Source organism: Fukomys damarensis, unplaced genomic scaffold (genome assembly GCF_012274545.1).
Source record: "Fukomys damarensis isolate Sample0158 unplaced genomic scaffold, DMR_v1.0_HiC HiC_scaffold_10, whole genome shotgun sequence".
Taxonomy (NCBI): domain Eukaryota; kingdom Metazoa; phylum Chordata; class Mammalia; order Rodentia; family Bathyergidae; genus Fukomys; species Fukomys damarensis.
In genome coordinates this window covers 40,335,283-40,360,329 of record NW_022900922.1, presented here as the reverse complement: position 1 = coordinate 40,360,329, position 25,047 = coordinate 40,335,283, and the positions used below count along the sequence as shown (strand labels likewise).

Here is a 25,047-nt window from a genome sequence, read left to right as displayed (position 1 = left end):
CAACACCTTCCTACAAGTTATGATTTGAAATGCAAACAAAATAACAGTAAAATCTACAAACCTGTAAGTACTCAGTGCATGATTTTCTCTAGGGACTGAGCAGAAAACCATTCTGCACATATGTCTATGTCTAACTTTAATCTTTTTTTTAACTCAATTTCTGACCTCTCTGTGTCTCCTCTTTGTTATTATTCTCCTGTTTTCTCAACCTTCCTACAAGTTATGATTTGAAATGCAAACAAAATAACAGTAAAATCTACAAACCTGTAAGTACTCAGTGCATGATTTTCTCTAGGGACTGAGCAGAAAACCATTCTGCACATATGTCTATGTCTAATTCTTTAATCTTTTTCTTTCTATTGGCACAAAGTGATGTTCTTTCTTTATGTAAATATTAGTAATAATTTTCGTTCAATTACCTCTTAATCCATACACATAGATATTGCCAATTTCACCATAAATTCAAAATGCATTTTTTATTTTGACAAGATAAATGAACATGTGGACTTAATAGATATCTATGTAGTGGTCCACCCCACAAAACCAGAATGTACACTCTTTTCGGCTGCACATGGATCATTCTCCAAAATAGACCACATATTAGCTCATAGAACAGGTTTAAATAAATGCAATGGGACTCTACTGAGCAAGCAATGGGTCACTGAGTAAATGAAAGAATAAATTGTCAGTTTTTACAAATAAATGATAATGGAATGCAACTTACAGGAATATATGGGGCACAATGAATGGAGTTCTACATGGAAAATTCATAGCCATGAATGCTCACAGTAGGAAAACAAAGCAAGCTCAAATAGGCAACCTAATGATGACTGCTAGGCTCCTAGAAAAAGAGGAGCAATATAAACCCAAAGCTCATACAAGGTAGGAAATTATGAAGATCAGAGCAGAAATTAATGCAATGGAGACTCAGAAAATGACATAAAAATCAATAAAGACTTGATTTTTCAAAAGAATAAATAAATAAAATCGCTAAGTAAAGAAATCGAGCAAAACATTTTAGGAAATGCCAAGAAATGGATTAAGGTTAATAGTAAAAAGAAATACAGTGACTGGTATTAAGCTAAAATTGTGAAATTATAAAGATATTACTGGGATGATTTGGAAGATAACGGATGGCCCATTGAACATGACAAATAAAAAGAGGGGTGAACAAAAGAACTGCCTGAGCAGAGTGTGCCAGATCCTGAGCACTGCTTTCCACGGGGGTCTTTGGCTGTTCACAGTCTTTACCTGTCATCTGGCATAGAAAAAAGAAGAGACAGTGTGCAAAATGGCAAAGGGAGACTAAATTTTTGTTCTCTTCTAAACTAGCCTATCTCTTCTAATTATAAACTCCTACCCTTTAAATACATAAACAAGGAATTCTAGCATTAGGAAGTTTCTAAAGCCTATTATTTGGAAATTTTATCCTCTGACATGAGTTCAGTTAGTCAACTCTTACCAATCTGCCCAAACCACTTCAAGGCCATTCTCACTTCCGAGAAATGTGTCCTATGAAGAATAGACTTACCCCTGCAGATGAGAGCAAGAAAGCTGTCTCTTCCTTGGGCCAATTAAATAGCGATCTATATCTTGCTCTTAAGTTGTTAATAGTTTAAGAACACTAAGGGAATTTTTAAATTATTTGTTTGACAAGATGAGATTCCATAATACTTTTTCTTGATCCAAGAATTTTACCTGATATCTTTTTCAACATATTAAGGTATATTATTTGACTTTTGACTAATGAGTTCTTCATGATTATATTGTAGTGCAGTCCAGTTATTGGTAGAGTTCCTCCCTTTGGGGGCTGGGGATTTAGCTCAGTGGTTTGGTGGCCTGCCTTGCAAGCGCAAGGACCAGAGTTCAATCCCCGGTACCACAAAAAAAATAAAAAAAAAAAAAAAAAAAAAAAAAAAAATTCCTCCCTTTGGAAAGAGACAAAAAGTGAGAAACTTACAAATTCCAGGAACACTTCTAAAGAGTTGAATTGCATCTGTATTGTAGTATAGATTGCCTTATTATTAATTTCCTGGACGGTCATGTAGCATCTGGGCCCTGAGAGACAGGTGGGATGGGAGGCCACATTCTGGCACAGGACCAGGGTTGACACCAGCAGCAGGATGATGGGCTCTGCTTAAACAAAACCACAACATCAGGCATGATCTACTTGGTGAGGTCATCACAAGCCTGCCTGCCTGGGGAAGCCTTGTCTATCTCTGCTGCCTCCAAGGCATGATTTGGTGCTGTAAGAGCTCAGATAAGGAAGAATCAACAGCTTCTACTGTGTCCCTGTGGATGAGGTATATTTTCACAGTCTGAGAAGTGGGTGACTTCCTGCATTTTCATTTTACTCCCAGAAATGCCTCTGTAATTCACAAACACCTGGAAATTAAATTGACACTGACTAAAGTCATTCGTAGGAAAATGGATACATACTGAGGCCATACTCTTATGTAAAATAATTAAGACATGTAAATACCAAATAGTTTCTCTGGTGTGAAAAACTAAAAGTGTAAATAAGATCCAAATTGTATAACTGATAATGTGAAACAGGAAGAAAATGGCTAAAGGTGTAGGGAAAGTGTGAAGGGTAGGGAAGGAAATAAAGGAAAAGAAAAAATATGAGAAGAGGAAAAAATGGAAGCAAAGTCTTTGAGGAAGGGGGAGGGGTGAAGGGAGGGCAGGGAAATGGGGGAAAAATGAGAACCTACATCTGTAATGCAAAGCTACAAGATCCCAATGATTAATGCAGGTGTACTGTATACTTAAAAAGTACCAATAAACTCAATGAAAAAAATTCACATTGACTCAAGACTTTTAAAGCAGTATTTTAAAATAGTTTAATATCTGTGAAATTCCGCAACCTATCAGCAGTCAGAATTTCTAGGAATTTTTCATTTTGTAATTCATTCACGGATATGAGCATCTTAAACACTTAATTGAGAATACTACATTTTACCTGTATGTTTTCTCTTAGTGCTTAATAAGCATAAATACAGAACTGCTTGGTTGCTGACATTGGCTATGTGGAGAATCCTTCCAGGAAAACTGATGGCATGGGCTGGATCTAACTCACTATAATAATTCCATGCATCTGCCTCATGGTTTGCCAAATCCTTTAGATATTTTGCTAAATATGGACTTTATGATAACCCTGGCAGGCAGATACAACTTTCATAATAATTATCAAACTCATTGAAATGAAAGAATTAGAGAAGTTAAATGATTTTTTCAGGGTGGTATTCTTGTATGTGTGTATGTAAGGGATATGGATCACCTTGCTGTGGTCTTTGCTCTTCACTTCCTCACATCCTGCTCAACTGTGGGCTCTCAGTCTGCATCTGTGCAGCAGGGACCACATCGTGATAAGGGGAACAGAGTTTGCGTAGGTCACTGTCACTCTAGTGAAGAATAACACTTTGCATTTTGTAGAAGGATAAAAGCTGCTCTCAGAAGCTATAAAATATCCATGTCCTTGGCATTATAAAACTCCATCTTTAAAGCCTTTGTCGGTGATTACAGGTGGATTCACTGATTTGATCTTTCAGTAGATGGAGAGATACAAGCCCCTACCTTAGCAATAATTTTCACTCTTGATTGCAAAGAAACAGCTTCAAGATTTCACATTAAAATCACCTTTTACCTTCAGTGACACCTCCAGAAGAATTTTTGATATAAAAATGTAATAATCAGAAAACCGTTTTTCCCAGAAACTTTAATAAAAGTAGTTGAAAATCTTCAGGGTAAAACTAGGTAACTATTAAAAATATATATGGAAAATAAATAAAACATACCTATCATAGCTAATCATACCTGAAATTATTTATCACAGAATGTAACTAAATAATACTTTAGTTATAAAATTTAAGTAATGTAATATGAATTATTTCATATGATTTCACTTTGCCAAATTACTTATGAATCTATAAAATTACTTCACATAAATTACATTAATACAATACTGTTAAATAGATATTTTCCGTACATGTGGAAATGCAATGTGCTTTGTAGACTGACAAATTGAGATTGGCACTCTTGGACATGCAAAACTCAGTAATTGTATTTTAACTGTAACCACATTTATCTAAACATCATTGGATTGATGTCTAGGACATAAAAATACAAATATTTTTGCTGTTTATACCATGCAAAATTTACAGTAGTTATAATTTATATTTTATCCAAAAGTCTATAAGGAGAAAAGGTGATTAACTATAGTGTGCTTATCTTTCAAAGATTAATTTGGATTGAAAGAAACTAAGAACATAGTATAAGATGTACATCTGCTGTTATTTTCCACATTATGACTTCAGAATTATAATTACGATGTTTAATCAAGTTGGCCAAATCAGGTAACAGAGCAGTGTAGCAGAAAACGTTAACTTTGACGTTTGGGGTTATGACAAAAAGGACCTATTGGCTCATGTCATGTTGAATATAAACTTGAAAACTCTGTATTAACAATAACCACATATTAACCAGTAAAGGAGTGTGGATGAAACCAACAACTCCCTGAGTTGCTGCACGTACCTCTCCCCTTGATGTCCATGGTGGTGAACATGACAGGAAGCTCACTTCACCAGAGGACTGGCCGTCCCACGTGCAAGGTCAGATGTTGGCTTCTAAACCTTTGACAAATTCATTAATACATTTTTAAAAATTGATTTTATCAGTACATTTTAAGTATACCATATAATAACAATCATCACTGAAATTCTGTACCTTTTCATAATCCATCTTGGTTCTCATTTTTCCCCATTCCTCTGCCCTCCCTTCACCCCCTCCACCCCTTCCTATCTAAAAAGCACATTTAATCAGACATTCTCCTTCCTGTTCCAGTTTCTATTTTCAGCATCATTTACTCCTACAACTTCATACCATAAATCTTACTTTATTTGTTATTCATTTTTATGAACCTTTACCGGCTACAAAGGGATTTGATTGAAGAAATGACAGAAATTATTACAGCGAGTTTTGGAGACCAGTGTGGGTTGGAGAATCTGTAAAATTATGAAGTCATGTACTTTACAGTTTACTGGTTTTCACTGGAGTTTCTTAAATAGAGAGCAATGTATTTCACTCCAGAAATAGTCACTTGTGTTATCAATTATAAAATTTCTCATTTTAAAATGATAAGTGAATAATGTTTCAAAGTATATGAACTAAGTAGTACAAAATATAAAATAAAGATACTAAGTAGAATTTTACACTTTGTGGTGTAAATTGCTTGGAGGTCTGTCTTTTGTATTTCATTATATATTCTATCTGGTCCTCTTTAAAATAAAATATCTGGGCCTTCCAGCTACCAGCGGACAGGAGCTGCCTAGGTCACTGTGGTGGTCGCTCCCCCACCCGGGCCTCCCAGCCACCAGCAGGAGCAGAAGCCCTAACTCAATGATGAATATAACTATTGTCTATCTAAAATGTACCAACAAACTTTAAAAAATAAAATAAAATATCTGTGTTTTACCTTGTTAAATAATGTGTATGTTCAATTTTTCTTACTTTGATCTTTAACATATATATAAAATTGTGTACTATTATAGCCAGGTTACAGATTAAGAAAGAGGCTTGGATAATTATATTTTAATGTACACAAGTAGTTATTCTCTGGTCAAATTACACAAGAAAGATCATTGCATCAAAGGAAATTAGGATGGACTTGAAGAAGACGGCAGTAAATCATTTCACACTCAGCACCATGTGTAAGGTGTGCAAACACAACATCAACCTTAGAAAATTTGTTCTTAGGATGGACTGTACTAATTTCTCAACCCAAACATGCACACATAAACATATATAGTCACATATACCTATTACACAGTATGAGAAATCAAAACTGTAGCTAATTACTTGCTCCATTCTCAAGGACAGAGATGGATACACTGGAATAACTTTATAATCAATCTCTGACCAATATTATTCTGGTGTGAGGTGAAAAAAAAAACATCTTTTTTGGACTGAAAGCTTCTATACATCACTTAGAAATACTTAAATGATATGATGATATTAATATGATTCAGTTGTTTATGATTTTATCTATTCTCTGTGCTCTAAAGCAACTTGTGACTTTTAATTTCACTCTGAATAGATCAATGAAGTAAAAATAATCACTTCCTATGACCTTTCACTTTTACATAGTTTTTAGCACAATATGTGAGCTTTAGCAATAATCTGAAAAAAATCTTAAGCAAACTCACATCTATGAACACCAATATTCTAATTGCTTTATTTTAATTTCAGCTAGATTTTAAATGATACATATTAAGTGTAGTGATTCAGAGGCTCTGTAAATCCAGAACCTTGATCAGCATTCAAAACACTTTTGCTACATATCTGCTTTGTTTGTGGGACAATGAAACTCTGAATTATAAAGAATGTAAATCTGGGTGGAGAAAAATTAATTATTGCTGGTATTCATCTCTCCTCTGATAAAATTTAGAATAAGAAAATCTGCCATAAACTCTAACATTGGCAACTAATCTTAAAATGTAAAGGTGTTGCAATTTCTGTAGAAAGGCAGGATAAGAGATCTATGAAGACCTGAGCTGTGTGTGTTCACTGGAGGACAACTGATTTATTGAACTTGAAGGAGGTGAGTTCCTCAGTGAAATTTGTTGTGTGCTTCCTTGTTTCTATGCCGTACATATTTCCTGTGAGTGGGGTATGCAATATCTTAACAATACAAATACATACTTTATGTTGCAAGTCATAAATGTCATGTGTTCTATAACTTAGATCACCATTTTTAGCTTAATAATTGCATGTGCCCTTTCTATTCATCAATCTATTTCATTAAATTTTATATTTACAATATAGAAACTCACTAAGAATTTAAAAACTCCATTTGTTTACCATTTTTAAAATGAGTGCTTGTGAATAAACTGAGAGCTGATGACTGGTTTCTGTTACATAGCTGGTGAACTGGAAGAATGATTTTAGAGTTCTCTTGCTACTCTTAGTACATACAAATGTTAAGCAAATTTGTCATTTTTATTAAAAGGCTGTAATTTTTGTTTTTGTTTTTTAGTTGTTTTTTGTTTTTGGTACAGGGGATTAAACTCAGGTCCTTGCACTGGAAAGGCAGGCCACCGAACCGCTGAGCTAAATCCCTGGCCCCCAAAGGCTGTAATTTTTAACATTAAGTGACACTGAATTGATTTTCATTCCCAGTTAGGGAACAAGCATAGATTTAATTTATTTTCATTTTGTTGCTTATTACTATCTTGGGAAGTGTTTTCATTTTTCTCTGTAATTTATGACAGTACACATACATAAACAGAATCAAATAGTTTGAAATTTATCTGCACTAAAATAGAGTGGAGGAAGCTACAAAAGAAATTAAAACAAAAAATTCAGAATACGTGCAAGGATACTTTAACTTAATTGGGTAGTGAGTTATTAATGAAGTGAAATTTTCAGATAATTAAAATTATATTGCTTATGGATTTTAAAAATTCCAAATATTGAATATTGAAGGTCTTCTATAGGAAGTATAAATATATGTGTTTTCAATATAATCTTTCATAAAATATAAGGGGCACATTAGAGAAAGGATTAATTACTTTACATTAATTCAATGCATATTAAGGCAAAATTTCCTTCTCAAATGCTCACATTCATTTGTGATTTTGGTAGGAGTACAGAAATCTCCAATTTCGGTAAATACAGTGGCAGTGTTGGGCAAGTCTACAGGATCAGAGCCCTTAGCATGTCAGGGTGCCATTTGTCCTGATCTCCCCTGGGAAGCAAGTCGATATCTTGACAGTTCATAAGCTATACTTGGATGGACACACTCCTGACCCTGCCTTCCTCCACTGCTAACTGTTTTTGTATATTGAGTGAATTCAGATTGAGAAGTAGGACGTTTGACACAAAAATTGCTGCCACAAATTCAAACTTGCATACATTTTACCTTCCAATACATTTCCCTCCTAGAATCTTTCTAAAATACTTTCGCTGTGACATAAAAATTTATGTTTTTTTTTCCTTATTTACTCACTAAATATAATGCCTTATTAGTGAAATGTATACTTTTACAGTTAGGTGTTATATACCATGAGAAAAGTTTAGTAAAGACATTTTTTATGTTATTATAGAAGAAGAAAGTGGACATTTAAATGAGAGTTCATTTCTTTTTGAAATTATCTACATACAGAAACAATTAAAATAAAAAATAATGGTCTGTTTAACAGAGGAAATGAAAAGTTTGAAGGTAATAAAGCAGACTTCTGAAGATCACAGGATTTGGCTCATGTTCACTGTAATAATCTTAATAAAATTCAAGCTTTAAAAAAGCGAATAAAAATGCAAATATAGCCACAGTTGGAAGTAAGTATGATCACACTAATTTTTTTCAGGAAATCAATGAACATAGTCTAGAAAAATTATTTTACAATTGCATTGATTGGGTTCTTTATAAAAGCAGAATCAAGAGAACACATATTAATTTCCCATTATATATGTATGTGTATGTGTATATACAAATTCATATATTCATATATTCATGCAAGGAGATATTTCCCATCAGCTTACAAGTTCAGAGCCAGGAGAATCTAAAGAGGTTATCTATGTGATGGAGACCCATAAAATCCAGTAGTGTTCTGCACAGAATTTATAATTCAGAAAACAAGAGGGATTAAAAAGCAAAACTAGTCCATTATCAAAAGCCTGCAACCTACCTGGGGAGTCGTTGGTACAAGGCTGAGTAGGGTAGCTGAAGAAAGAGGATCTTGAGTGCACAACTACACATATGTTCTTTCATCCCCTTTTATTCTAACTGACTTACAATCCCATTGGCATATGACATCCACAGTCACCGTAAGTCCTCCCAGGTCAGGTGGGTGGGCTATATACCAATCATATCTGAAATATGTGACATGCAGATTCAAATGTAGGCTTTACTCATCTGCCAGATATTGCTTAATGTGGGCAAGTAGACATGTCATGACTAATGTTATATTTTGTTCTTTTTGTTTGCTAACATGTAAGAATAATTATAAACTTTTTTCCCTAAGCATCTGGGCAAGTTCTCATGCTGCCTGGACTGGTTGTTGTAGCTTCCTGTTAACCTCAATAACAGGCTATGATAACCGCAGACATCCAGAGGGTCCCCCTGAGTTTGCAACACACTCAACATTTCCTCCTATGAGGTGCACTAGTCTAAATTCTCCTCAATAGCCTGGATCAAGCACCACCATTAGCACTATAAATTCCTATGCAGCCTTGTGACTGAGATGCCTGAGGAGCCCAGAATGACCAGAAATTCTCATATTGCATTTCAATGAATTCATTGTTTCTCTATGTAGAAATTTTTCCATTTGTAAAACACATTTCTATTTTAGTAGAGTATAAGGTCACAGAAACAGAAACCAAATGTATCACTAATGGGTCCTTCAGTGGTAACAGTGGTCAAAAGCACCACTTCCATTTTCACTGATTGATTCCTGGGCCCATGAATCTTAGCCATGAGAGAAGTAGTTCCAGATATTGGATACTGATTAAGAGCTTATACACAACTGTGTGTAACTTTGCCCAGCCTTGTAAGTTATTATTGTTTAGGAACACTGATTGCATCTTGAAGACTCTTTCATCATTGTATCAATCCACCTGCATCTGGAAGGGGATGGGAGGGGATGTGTCAAGACCAGTGAATTCCATGAGCATGATGATCCCATTGCCTTTCTTCCTCAGCCCTGAATAGCATTCCTCAGTAAGAAGCAATGCTGTGTGGAAAAATTTGAAGTCAGATGAAGCATTCTATAGGCCAATATATGTTAGTTATGGTACAGAGACTATGTTCATGGAAGGAAAATCCATACCTGAACTAAATGTCTTCTCTAGTAAGCACAGAGAGTAACCACATCCATGATAAAAAAAGTCAAATATAGAAGCAACTTTTCATCAGGTTTCAGGCTTTTCACCATGGCAAATGGTGTGATGCTCGTGCTCACTGTTGGACTTTGCTCCTCTCAGGTTTGACACTCAGCAGTGGCTGTAGCACTGGGAAGTGCAAGGCAGTGTTTCTGAGCCCATTCATAATCTTCATCTCTGTCACCATGAGCACTTTGTTCAGGAGCCCACTGGGGCAATCATAGGGTTGTCTGAAAGTGGTGTTCAACAGCTAAACACAAAACAATATTTTTTATGTTTTCCCTACTCCTGAGGAATCATCGTGATTATTTAAGTGTGACAACCTCCAACTCTAACAAGATGTTTATCCATGTTTATCCACATAATTCTTTGTCAAATGTCTGTCTACAGTTTTTCATGTTCATTCAAATTTCTGACTCTCTAACCAGACCACTGGATGCAAGCAATGATCTGCTATATAGTCACACATCTATGCAGTTATACAACTAATCATTTTTTCTCCCAAGCCACATGTATGGGAGGTGCACTACCCAAGGTTCTACTCATGGTGAATATTTGCCTTTAACAATGTCCTTCACTTGTGTCCTGAAAAGTGGTGCAGCCTGAAATGGGCCCCCTTATTGTGTAGAACTCTTTGTATACCTGTACCTAGTTCTCTCTCCTCCTGCCAACAGATCACAGGTACAGCTTATGAGATCATAAGTGCACATGAGAGGATAGAAAACAGTGTAACTAGAGTAAGAACCATGAAACTAAGGCCTCTTCTTCATGAATCCTACATGTAAGGTCTGGAACTGCTTATACCCAGGCATATATCTACAATTTCAAATTAATGATGGAGCAGTTTACACATCAGATAACACTCAGGTCATGAAGAACAGTTTAGTTTGCATAGAAATATAGTTTTCCGTTATATAGTGTTATTTCCACTGAGAACCAGTAACAATCAAGAAGCTGCTTCTCAAGGAGAGTCATTGTCAGCAGATGATCGCAGAACTTTGCTCCAAAATCCAAATATACAGCCTAATATTTTATAATGTAACAAAATAATTTATTATGCATATTCTCCATTACAATATATTTTATCAGAGGTTAAAAAGCTGACATCCAAACTGATTAATTTCTTTACAAGCTCAAATTATATGGTTCTATATTAAGCCTTATCTTTTAGAGATTGTTATGTGAAAATAATCTTTATAATTTTTATAGAAAAAGCATACTTAACTTTTAAAAGAAATGTAGATCACTCTTGAAGAGTTATGTAGATTTATAGATAAATTATTGCAGAGCAAAGAAATATTTGAATTGTCCATTTCTGGCTCAAGTAGCTGTGCATATGAGTTTGTGGCAAAACAATTTATTCCCAACTACATTGACTATGATATATCATGTTTTGTGAAAACTCCTCATTCTTCCTTATTACCATTTAGTCCATGAAGCTCTAAAATCCAACTATGATAAACAACTTCCTAATCTTTTAGAAAAATCAAGAAAGCAGGTAAGCCAAGAATCCACTTGCAACATCAGACCTTCTGCTCAAGAATTATGTAATAATATAATGAATGTGTTCAGAATATTTTTATATTTCAATGAAAACATACCATAGAATTGTTTTAATTCTCAATTGCTGAAAACAAATGAAATCAACCCAAAACTAAACCACATCACAATTTAGTAATTTAAATATCAGTGATCAATGTGTTATCCTTTCTCATGGTTCCTGTTCATGGTTCTTCCTGTAGACAGTGGCATGTCAGGATTTAGAGCTAAAAACTATGCAAGTTTCCCCCCAGAGTTATCTGGTAGTTACTTGATGGTGGCTGTCAGCTGTCATGACCAGTATTATTGGCTGCCTCATGGAGTAGAAGGAAAGGTCCAATGATGACTAAATAAAATAATTGGGCAGAAATTCTACTATCTTTTATGACCTGGCCATGCAATTTAACCATAATCCTTCCCATCATATTACAATCACAATCATATCAACAAAATAGAATGGCCCCAACCCTCAAGGGGAATGGAGTCATCACTACATGGTAAGACAAGGCACTGGGGGAAGAGTCCATTGTGTTCAACTTAGACAACATTTTCTGCAATAGTCATTGTATTCTTTTGCTCTTATATTTATATCTGAAATTATTCAGAAAATTACCTTTGTTGTCAATCCTCTAATTTTTTTTTTATTCAAACAATGGAACATTCTTCATATTCTACTGTCGGGGGTGGCAATTTGTGACAAATTTCACCTTTGAACCCCCCTAAATCATTTCTCATAATCTTGAATATGTCTTTTAAACAAAAGAATATCAAATATTTTTTGCTTCATTTCAGAATCTATACAAGGGGTCAGCCAACATAATTTAATAAACTGCATAATGAATGTTTTGAACTTTCTAGCCAAATGGCAAAAATAAATAAAACTAGGTATGTAATTACAGAATTCGTTTAACATTTTTAAAGAATTGAATGCTGTTTTTAGCTCATGATATTACTGTAATAAAAGTATAGAATATCACATGGAGGATAAAATGTAGGCTGCCAAATGTCATAAGGAGGTTATTAGGAGCATTTCAGTTGGGTACTGAAAGATGGCTTAAAACAAAAGAGATGGTGAGTCAAGCATCACAAGAACACATCTTTTCTGTCCTGGGAGAGTGGCTTGAGTTTTATCCCAATAAAGGGTGAGAGAAACTTCTAGGAAGATGGTGGAATGATAAGCAGCAGCAAAATAGCCTCTCCATGATTTGGAATTCAGACATAAATATAACAAAATGGGGAGGAGAAGACCGATCAAAGTAGGTCCTGAAATGCAGCAAGGATCTGAATTGAGAATTGAAGCCAACAGGGAGTTGAAGAAAGGTACTTTAATACAAAAGAAGGAGGTGGCAAATGGCAATTTCTCCTTGAGTCCTGGTTTACAGAGTGGGAAGAGTGGCTCAAACCTACAAAGGCACTGTGACTGCTACTCCGAAGGCCATCACAGATAAGTTAACTAAATTAACAGAGAAGTTGATGCTGCAGACTTCAGTGACTGGTGAGAGATTCCAGCTTGGGCATACTCAGGAGAGGACAATTTGCCAGTCACTATTTTGGAAAGTTGAGAACAGAACTCTGAATTCAGAGTGGCAGCAAATTGGCTCCACCTAGTGGCTCCCAGTGTCACGAAAAGGCACAGTGGGGGAGACATCCAGTGTCAGGGATACATATGAGTTCAAGTCAACAGGAGGCATGCAGAATAATTGGAGTCCCAACTTCAGTCAGAAAGCAGAAGCAGCTTGAACTTCTGTGGAGCTGAAAGTGCAGGTTTGCTGGAATGAACCACACCCCACCATAACTGCACAGTGGCTGTAGTCAATCAACAAAGATCTGGGCTCTGTCTGTCCTCTGTGACTATCACTGACAGAAGAGACATGCCTTGAAGTGGACATTTCCTTTTTCCTTTCTTTGATTCTTTTCTTTTTCTTGATTGTTCTTGTTTTTATGAGTTAGAATATTTTTTATATTTTTGTTGTAGTTATGTTCTACTCTTGTCTTGTTTCTTTTCCTCCTGTCTTCTTCACTAGGTTTCAAAACCTTACGTTACCTTCCCTTATCCTGAATCCATGCTTTTAATCCCGTTTTCTTCTTTTATTACTCTATTTTTTTCCTCTAACTCCTTTTAAATTTTATCTTCTGAGGGTGAATCACCATATTGAGGAGATATTTACTCTATGGGATTTTCTGGTTTCTTTTAGATTTTGTTACCTTTTTATGAACCTTGTTATATGACTAAGGGTGGCCAATTAATAGCTACCAGAGATTTTTATTTTCTAGGCTATGCTTGATGCTATTATTATTACTGCTTGTACTAATTTATGCAAAGTGATATAGTTCTTCTAATCAGTTATTCTTTCTTGTACGCAAAGATTGAGATTGCCTGGCAGTTATAAATAGTATTATAAGCCAGTGCCAAAGAATCAGGAGCCATATATTAAGCAACTATCATTCCCATTAAGTTCAAGATGTAGGATCCTGCAACAGACTAAAAGACCAGCTATACGATGAATATATCCCTGAAAAGTAATCATTAGCTAAGTGTATGCATACAGGAAACAATAAAGCTAGCTACCATAAGCAATTTATAAACACCAATGCAAAATTTAAACTAAAACAAATTATAAAATGAGAAGACATGGAAGCAAAACGCAACATCAGGTTTCAAGTTTGCAAAAAGCAAACCCAAGTGGTAATAAGGTAAAACATTTGAAAAGCCACCCACCTGAACTCTCTGAAATGATAGCAGTGCAAGTAACAAAGTAGATGAATGAGTCTCTGGAGAAAGAAACAAATTAGAAACAATTTTTCACATAACTAAAGAGATAATGATCATAATGAAGGAAATGGCTAGTGAATCTAGAGTAGATATATTTAAAAACAGAAGTGTTTAGAAAAATGATGGAAACCATGAGTGCCCAACATAGGAAGGAAATGTCCATAAAACAGATTAAAATAGAAGTCCAGGAGATTAAATAATTCTATTGAAATTATAATGAAGCAGAATGAACCAATGTAAGGACAGAATATCAGATCTAGAAAACTGGTTTATGGTTAGTGAATATGAAAATAAAGATTTCTTAAAAATAGGTAAGGACCATAAAAACTCAGTTCAACATCTGCTAAATGATGCAAAGAAAAATGACCTAAGATTGATCAAAGTCAATGAAAAAGCCAGACATAGCACAAAGAATATGAGCTGTGCACAGAAGTAATGACAGAAATCTTCTCAAGCATAAAGAATTTGCTATACAGACAAGTTAGGCATATAGAACACCAATTAGCTGTCTACACCATGGGATATAATAGTCCAGATTCCAGAAGTTCAACACAAGAACAGAATATTAGAAGGTTTTAGAGAAAAGGAACAAATGGAAGCCCATCAGAATCACAGCAAACTTCTCAACACAAAACCTTAAGTCAAGAGGAGCTTAAAATCAAGCATCTTCAGTCCTAAAATTACTTCCAATTCAGATTGATGGAGCCCACAAAACTTTCAAAATTGATAAAGAAATAAGATATATCCAGGAAAAAGAGCACTTGACAAAATTTAGGATCACTCACCCAGAACTCCAAAATGTTCAGAAGGATATTTTAGAAGGAGATAGCAGAGTCAGCAACTCCAAGAACCCCAACAGAATGAATCAATAAGGCAAGGCAAGCAATCATGCAGAGGGGAAAAAAAGGGAACTAGCAAGAGGGAAATAATATGACAAGGATATGTCCATACATATCAGTGATAAACATCAATGTAATTGGTCTCAATTCACCAATCAAAAGAAACAGACTGGAAAAATGAATCAAAAAACAGTATATGACATACAAGAAACATTCAATGCAAATACAAATTTATAGACTGAGAGTCAGTAGATAGTAAACAATACTCTATGTGATAAGAACACAGAAAAAATCAGGGGCAGCTATTCTGTTTGCAGACAAAGTGGATTTCAATCCAGAACTGATAAAGACAGACAAAGATAGTTACTGCAAAACCATTAAGGGAATAATCCAAGAAGAAGATATAACTATCATAAATACATATGCAGAAAAAACAGCAATACAACTATATAAAAATATGAATGGACCTGAAATATCAAATAAGAAACAACACAGTTAGAAAGGAGGACATAAATATCTCATTGATACAATAGGGTCAAATAAGAACAGATCAGAAAGAAATATAAGAACTAAACCCAAATTTTTAACAGTCTTAGTAGACATCTTAAGGCTACAGTGTTTCACTGTATCAGAACACACGTTCTTCTCAGCTGCACACAGGATCTCCAAAATAGATCACATATTATTGCATAGAATATCCTTCAGTAAAAGCAAAGAAATTGCAATTAATCCCTATATGTTATCAGGCCAAAGTGCAATGAAATTGGAAATCAATGGCAAAAGAATCTACAAAAACTGTGTAAACATAAAATTAAATAGCACTCTCCCAAACAACCAATGAAACACAAGTGAAATTAGTGAATAAATTAGACAGTTTCTACTGTTAAATAATAATGGTAAAATAACATACCAGAAGCGGTCATTTGAGGGAAGCTTACAGCAGTAAATTTCCATATTATAAAAACAGAGCAAGCTCAAATGCAACTTAATGTTGAGCTATCACTTCTACAAAAAGAAGAGCAAGTGAATCCCAAAGCTCATATGAGGAAGAAAATTATCAAGATGAGAGGAGAAATTATTGCAATTGAGATAAAGGAACCAATTAAAAAATCAAGTAATTGAAGAGTTTCATCCTCAAAAGATTAGATAATATTGAAAACCCTTTGCCAAAATTATGAAATAAAGGGAAGAAAAGACTCAAATCCATGCAATTAGTAATGAAAAGGATGAAATAACAATAGATCTTGCAGATATACAGGAGATTTTTCAATACATACTTTGAGAACCTGTATTCTAATAAGATGGGTGAATACCCAAAAATCAATAGCCTTCTTATACACAAATAACAGACTCATGGAGAGAGAAATAAGGAAAAAATTCCTTTTACAATAGCATCCAAAAAAATGAAGTGAAAGAGAAATAAGGGAAAAAATTCCTTTTACAATAGCATCCAAAAAAATGAAGTATCTAGGAATCAATCTAACAAAAGAAACAAAAGATCTCTACACTGAAAACTACAGCACTCTGAAAAAAGAAATTGAAGAGGATATAAAAAAATGGAAAGATATCCCCTGCTCCTGGGTAGGAAGAATCAACATAGTGAAAATGGCCATACTACCAAAACTGCTATATACATTCAATGCAATGACAATTGAAATTCCAACACTATATTTTACAGAACTAGAAAAAAAAATCCAAAAATTCATTTTGAACCATAAGAGACCTAGAATAGCAAAAGCCATTTTAGGCAACAGACACATGGCACCAGGTATAACAATTCCCAATTTGAACTATACTACAAAGCCACTGTGATAAAAACAGCATGGTACTGGCAAAGAAATAGGCCTGAGGACAAGTGGAACAGACTGGAAGACACAAAAACAACTCCAGATGTACTTATCTACCTCATCTTTGACAAAGGAGCTGACCATCCTCAGTGGAAGAAAGATAGCCTCTTTAATAAATGGTGTTGGAAAAACTGGATGGACCTGCCACAGATTAAAATTAGACCCTTATCTTTCACCATGCACTAAATTGAAATCCAAATGGATTAAAGATCTAAATATTAAAACAGAAACATTAAACATGCTGGAATGTAAGTTAGACAGAATTCTGGAAGACATTGGTATAGGAAAAGACTTTATGAACAAATCCTCAGTAGCACGGGAACTAGCAGATAGAATCAACAACTGGGATTTCATCTTATTAAAAAGCTTCTGCACTGCAAAAGAAACCATCAACAGAACTAAGAGACAACCTACAATGTGGGAAAAACTTTTTACCAGCTGCTCCTCAGAAAAAGGACTGTTACCTAAAATATATAAAGAACTCAAAACAACCAGCCCACCCCAAATATAGAGACCCAATTCTAAAGTGGGCATCAGAAATGAACAGACATTTCTCAGACAAAGAAATAAAAGCAGCAAGTAAATATATGAAAAAATTCTCCACATCACTGATCATTCGAGAGATGCAGATGAAAACAACACTCAGATTTCATCTCACCCCACAAAGAATGGCTGCTATCAAGAAATCATACAATAACAAATGTTGGCATGGTTGCGGGGAGAAAGGAACCCTTCTCCATTGTTGGTGGGAGTGCAGACTGGTGCAACCACTATGGAAGTCAATATGGAGATACCTCAAAGAACTGGGATTAGAGGTTGCATTTGACTCAGCTATCCCTCTGTTGGGTATCTTTCCAAAAGAAGTGAAAGTATCATACCACAGTGATATGTGCGCCCCCATCTTTATAGCAGCACAGTTTGTAATAACTAAAACTTGGAAACAGCCCATCTGCTCATCAATTGGAAATTGGATAAAGAAGATGTGGTTTTTCTATAAAATGGAATACTACTCAGCCATAAAGAATGAGAAAGTAGATTCATTCATAGTTAAATGGGTACATTTTGAGGATATACTTCTAAGTGAAATAAATAAGGCACACACACAAATACTGAATAGTTTCTCTGGTGTGAAAAACTAAAATAGTACTCAATATCCTATTCCATAAAGAATGAGAAAGTAGATTCATTCATAGTTAAATGGGTACATTTTGAGGATATACTTCTAAGTGAAATAAATAAGGCACACACACAAATACTGAATAGTTTCTCTGGTGTGAAAAACTAAAATAGTACTCAATATCCTATTGGGACAATTAGCATATAGGAAGAAAATACCAAAGGTGTAGGAACAGTGAGAAGGATAGTGAAGGGGGAATAGGGAAAAGGAAAAAAATATGAGAAAATGTAAAAATGGAATTAAAGTTTTTGAAGCCAGGAGGGGAGGGGAGGGGAGGGTGGAGGGAGGGTGGGGACAAGGGGAAAAAATGAGAACCAAGACCTGTCATGTAAAGGTACAAGATTCCGGTAATGAATGTAGCTGTACTTTCTACCTAGAATGTACCAATAAGCTAAATGAAAAAATAAATAGAAATATGCTCACCTATTATGCATGGAAATGTGGCTTCATTTCTCAAATTGAATAGTTGATTGTGTATAATGACATGTTTCCTATCCCTGAAAGAAATGACTCTTAAAAATAGAGAAATGGAAAATCTATATCTTTACATATAAGAACATCATGCACAACCAGCAACGTCACACTTGGGTATTTCTTACATCTGTAGTTCATCTGAAAGTATGTTACAGGGTTATTAAAGGTACTTAAACTAAGTTAAATTGTTTCCCCCACAACTACTCAGAAATATATAAACTAGAGTTTATTTTACACATAAAGCAAGTTTGGGTATACTCCTAAGTGAAATAAATAAGTCACACATGTATAAATACTGAATAGCTTCTCTGGTGTGAATAAACTATAATAATACAAAAGATTCTAATGAGATAATTGACAATGTGAAATAGGAAGAAAAGGGCTAATGGTGCAGGTAAAGTGGGAAGGGTAGGGGAAAGAAATAAGGGCAAAGAAAAATAATAAGGGAAAAGAAAAAAATATGAGAAAATGAAAATTGGAAATAAAATGTTTTTAAATCGGGAGGGGAGGAGGGGGTGAAGGGAGGGCAGAGGTATGTGGAAAAATGAGAACCAAGACCTGTTATGCAAAGGTACAAGGTCCCAATGATGGATGTAACTGTACTTTTTAACTAAAATGTACCAATAAGCTCAATGAGGAAAAAAAGTAAAATAAAATTAATTTTATTGGCACATTTAAGGTATACAATATAATTATGTTCCTCATTGGAAATGTGTACTTTACATACTCCATGTTGATTTTTATTTCTTCCCCTTTCCCTTGCCCTTCCTTCAACCCCTGCATCCCTTTCTGTCTATAAAGAGTTTATTTCCATTTTTTAAATTTTCTTGTATTAATTTCATTGTCTTATTTCTTTTCCCCAACCCCTCCCATATCCCCTTCTCCTTTGCCTCTTTTCTTCATATTTCATATTATCTATTATACTTTTCAGTCCTTATTTACACTTTCAGTTTCTCACACTAGAGAAACTATTTTGTATTTACATATGTGTCCTATTTATTTCACTTAAGAGTATCACCTCAGTGTGCATCCATTTAGCTGTGTCTCTTTCTCATTTTTTATGGCTCAGTCATACTCTGTTTTATATTTAAAAAATAAAACAAAACACTTTCTTTACACAGTCTCCCATTGATGGGCAACTGGGCTGCTTCCAAGTTTTAATTATTACAATATTTGCTTTTAGGAACATGCATGCACATATACCACTATGATATGATTCTTTTAATTATTTGGGAAAGATACCCAGCAGGGGAATAGATGAGTCAATTGGAACTTCGAATCCTAGTTCTTTGAGGTATCTCCGTGATGATTTCCACAGTGGTTACACTACTCTATACTCCCACCAGCAGTGGAGCAGCGTTCCTCTTTCCTTATAGACCTTCCAGTATTTATTAGTCGATTTATTGATAGCAGTGATTGTTCCTGGGGTGAGGTAGAATCTCAGCATTGTTTTCATTTGCATCTCTCAAATTACCAGTGATGCTGAACTTTTTTTATATGTGTATTTGTTATTTTTACTTCCTTGTCTGAGAAATATTTATTCATTTCATATGCCCATTTTTAGGTTGGGTATTTAAATTTGAAAGGATTTACCATGGATTTGAGCCTTTTATTTCCATGTATATATGGTTTGCTAAGTGTTTATTGATTTTACTTTTCTCTCAATCAACTCTTCAATTCATTAATTTTTTTGTATCATTTTCTTAGTCTCCATTACATTGATTTCTGCTCTGACCTTTATAATTTCCTCCTTTGTACAAGCTTAGGGTTTGTCTTGCTCTTCATTTTGTAGAAGCTTAAGATTCAGTATAGGTTGTTTATTGTAGCTCACTCTGTTTTCCTAGTGTGCACATTCAGCACTATTAATTTTCCACATAGAACTGCTTTCATTGTGTCCCTTAGATTCCTGTATGTTGTACTGGCATTAATATTTATTTGCAAAAACCTCTAATTTCTTATTTAATTTCTGCTGTGACCCATTGGTTGTTCAGGAGAGCATTATTCAATTTCCATGTGTTTGTGAAATTCTTGTGGTTTATTTTGCTGTTGATCTCCAGTTTAATTGCACTATGGTCTGATAACTTCAATTCCTTTGTTTTTACTTAAAAGTGTTCTCTGAGCTAGTATGTGGTCTATTTTGGAGAATGATCTTTGCACAGGCACAGATAAAAAGAATGTATTCTGATTGTGTGGAGTGGAATACTGTAAACATCTGTTAAGTCCATTTGTTCAAAAGCTTGTTTCAGTTCTACATATCACTGTTGATCTTTTTTCTAGATTATCTGTCTATTTGTGACAGTGGAATATCGAATTCCCCCGCTATAATTGTATTAGTGATTACTTGGTTTTTCATGTCCCTTATATTTGTTTTGTATAGTTGGGGACATTAGTATTTGGTGCATATATGTTTGTGATTGTCATCTCCTCCTCTTGGATTGTTCCCCTTACAAAGATGTAGTGAACTTCTTTGACTCTCTTAATTAGTTTTGGTTTGACATTTACTTTGTCTTAAAAAAGATAGCTATCCTAACTTTTTTCTAGGTTCCTGTCACATTGAGAACTGTTTTCCATCCTTTTACTTTCTGTCTATGAGCTTCCTTTTCAAATAGGTGTGTTTCTTGTATACAGCGTATTGCCGGATTTGGCTTCTTAATCCATTTTTCCAGTCTGTTTCTTTGGATTGTTGAATTAAGGTCATTAACATTGATGGTTATAACTTATATATATTGATTTATCATCATCAAATTATTTTCCTGTTGTTTGTTCTTTGTAATTTCCCCCCTCTCCCTTTAATTTCTTGCCTTGCCTGCTGGATTTGCTCTGTTGGGGCTCATGGAGTTGGAACCATCATGGTCTATTTCTAGGATATTGCTTGGTCTGATGATTCTGCATTTGTGAAGTTTCTCAGATGCTCTGTAATTGGAACCATCATGGTCTATTTCTAGGATATTGCTTGGTCTGATGATTCTGCATTTGTGAAGTTTCTCAGATGCTCTTTGTAATGGAAGTATCTTATTCCCCATGAATTTTGAAAGATAGTTTTGCAAGATACATTAGTCTAGGTTGGAAGTTATTTTCTTTTAGGGCTTGAAATACCTCACTCGAGGCTCTCCTTGACTTGAGGGTTTATGTTGAAGAGTCTGTTGTGATTCTAATGGGCTTTCCTTTGCATATGATTAGTTTATTTTCTCTAACTGGTTGTAGTATTTTGTTCTTCTGTTGAGATTCTAGATTTTGATTATTATGTGTCTATGCATAGATTTTTATTGATCATGGCTATTTGGAGTCCTATAAGCCTCACTTATCTGTATGTCAAATTATTTTGCTTTACTTGGGAAGTTTTCTGTCATTAATTCTGTGAACAGTTTTGTTATGTCATTTTTACTTTCTCATGCTTTTTCATGTACTCCTATCAGTCTTATATTATTCTTCTTTGTATCATCTAGGAGTGGCTGGATAGATTTCTCATATTTCTCTTATTATTTTTAAGAGATCCTTCTTTTCATGGTCACTGACTTCTATCTTGTCTTCTATATCTGATATCCTGTCTTCTGATTGATTCAGTCTGTTATGTATAATTTCACTAGAGTTTTTAATCTTCTGCATACCTGTTTGAATCTGTTTCTTTGTTTTCATTTCTTTCCTATGCTGGGCATTCATAGTTTCTATCATGGCCCTGAGCTCATGGTTTTGTTTATTGTTTTTTAATCTCTTTCTGTTCTAGAGTCTCTAATTATGTCATTCATTCTGCTTAGAAGTTATTTTTGTTTTGAATTTTTGTAGAGCCTCATTCATCTGTTTTGTTACTTCCTGTGCTATCAGTTCAGTGTATTCAGGTGGTTGATTGTCAGACTTTTCCAACTCATTTTTCCTGAAATTTGCCTTTGGTGAGCTATGTGTTTGTGCTTCTGCCTTGTTTGAATGTCTGCTCAATTCTATTGTCCTTGGCTTAATACCTGAGTTAATACTTAGATCTTCCCGTTATAGCTTGTGTTTAGATTTTGAGTCTCTAATGACTCTGAGGCAATCTCTTTTTCATTTTACCAAGAATAATAACTGATTAGATCAATCACAACATCTTAGCCCAAGTAATACAATGAGCAACACAATAGCATCAAGCCCATCTTAGAAAATGACAATTTGTGGTGTTATTAATATATCACCTTTAACTGTTAATTAAATCAAAATTGAGGCTTGAACTCAGGACAATGGCCTTCATGACCTCCTGTGTCTCTGTGGTGTGAATCCAGGCACATGTGGAGGTGGTGGTGGTGGAGAGGTTGTAGGTGCCTGAATAGCTCCACCTCTCACCAGTCTGCTACCCATGTTAAGGGTCTGGGGTATGGCCTGCAGGATAGGTCCATGCAGTTCTGCACCTTGCCAGTCTGCTGCCAAGGTTGGAGGGCTGGGGTGGGGGCTGCAGGTTAGCTCCACACGGTTCCAGTTCTTACCAGTCTGCTGCAGAAATTGGGAGAGGCCATTGTATTTACCACATTGATATAAGAAATATATTGTGGCAAAGCTGGCTGGGGAAATAAGTGGGACTTGTCAACTAGAAAATCCCAGGTTCATGTCAATTAATTCCCTGGACCCTATATGTGGAATTTTTCAAGGTCTTCCACAAAAAGGGGATGATATATAAGGACACAGATGGCACAAGAACCTGTTATCATAATTCCACATAGTAGCCCAACCCTGTCCCTCCCAGACACATGGTGTATTTTTGTTTTGCTTTTGTCCTTTCTTCTCTTCTTTGGCCCAATTGCACTCTCCAGAATTGACTTTTCACTTATCCCTTCACCCTTTGCTTTTCAAATAAATTTTTGGCACTGTTTTTGATTTGCCTTATTCAATTATTTGTTCAAGGCAAGAAGGATATTGGGTATGTTTAATTGGTAATTCATTTGTAAAGTAAATATCCCATAACATTTTTGGTGTAGCCAGCTAGGAGAATAAAACTCAGATACCAGGAGGCCATAATAAGGCCCATGTGGGCTGAATTTTTGTTTCTTTCTATAATGTCATGAAGGATTTTTTTCCCCTCACTCTCTCCCTTAGGCCAAGAATGTAGAGAACTAATCTCAAGGTATTCAAGAATCTGTTTGCTACTTTTCTAGTGTGGGGAATAGATAAAGGAAACATAGACTTTTTTCTAGTCACTTGTATTCACTTCACAGGTGTGCTTTATTGCCCAAGCATGTGTGTGTGTGTGTGTGTGTGTGTGTGTGTGTGTGTGTGTTTTGTGACATGCTTTGAAACTCAATTCCATTTTCTCAAGTTTGTAAACAACTTTCTCAGTTCATGTTTTTCTTGAAAATACCTCCACATTACCTTGCCACATAGCCAATAGCTTCCATGTGGCCAGCTAGCATCTTGTCTTTTTTCATGAATACATGCAACTTTTGTATGGACATAAATCATTGGCTGCTACCAACTTTTTTCCTTCTCACCCCTTTTTTAAAAATTAGCTAACCTTGTAAGCTAAGACTCTGATGTAAAGAGCATATGGGCTGTGACAAGAGAAGAAAACATCCCTTTCCTTTTTTCCTGCATTAAAGAAAAACTGTATACTCTCCTTTTAAAAACTTATCTGGCCTTTGCATGTTTGAAAGGTTTGAAGAGCAGAGGTACAATCTGAGGACAATGTCTGTGGTACCGGGAAAATGCTGGTGCAAAAGGTGGTGTCAAGCAGCACTGGCTTAGCAACAAAAAAATGGTAGAAAAATGAACAAAGAAAGCCAGTTTTGCAATAGACACCAGAATAGGCAGAGATCCTTTTCCCTTAAGCTCCCATTTAACCCACTCCCATTGTGAAAACCAACACATAGAGAGGTGAAATGAGTTGACAAGGAGGCCCAAAATCCACCTAAGGACAAAAGGCCAAAATCAGCACCCCAGTGCAAAAATGAGGAAGCTCTAAGCAATTAAGAAAACCTTTCAGCTATAAATGTTTCCAGTTTCTCATTATTTATGGCTGAGTAGTACTATATAGCTAACTGGATGCATATTAATGACACACCCTTAAAAAATGAATAGGACACAAGTGCAAATTGCCAAATAGTTTCTGTGGTGTGAGACACTGAAAGTGTGACTGGGGATCAAAATGCATACTGGATAATGTGAAATAGGAAGAAAAGGTCCTAAGGAGAAGGGGAAGTGAGAGGGGCAGGGGAAAGGAAAGAAGGGAAAGGAATAAATATGAAAAAAGGAAAAAAGGAAACAACCTTTTAAACAGGGAGAGGTGAAGGGGTTGAAGGGAAGGCAGGGGAATGGGGAAAAATAAGAACCAAGATATAACATGTAAAGGTACGATTCCCCAGTGATGAATGTCATCATATGATATATGTAAAATGTACCAAAACTTTAATGAATAAAAAGGCCATCTTTGAAGGGCCCTTCAGATGCCACTCTGAGAGACTATGGAAACTTTTAAAGTCACAATCCAATCTGGGTAGATTGTAAACCTCTTCATTGTTGCAATTTAATACTGAGGAACACTGGAGAGCTGGTCAAGCAGCTCTT

General features: G+C 35.2%; 1 long non-coding RNA gene across 2 annotated transcripts in view; it reads right to left on the bottom strand.

Moving 5' to 3' along the window:
* Positions 1-1,962: 1,962 nt before the first annotated feature.
* The window catches only part of LOC104870620, a 56,904-nt gene continuing 33,819 nt past the window's right edge, over positions 1,963-25,047 (bottom strand). For both annotated transcript variants that reach the window (XR_004516477.1, XR_004516476.1), the window contains 2 exons: positions 4,534-4,631; positions 1,963-2,133 (listed from right to left, as the gene is read on the bottom strand). This is a non-coding gene — a long non-coding RNA (uncharacterized LOC104870620). The remainder of the gene's footprint in view (positions 2,134-4,533; positions 4,632-25,047) is intronic.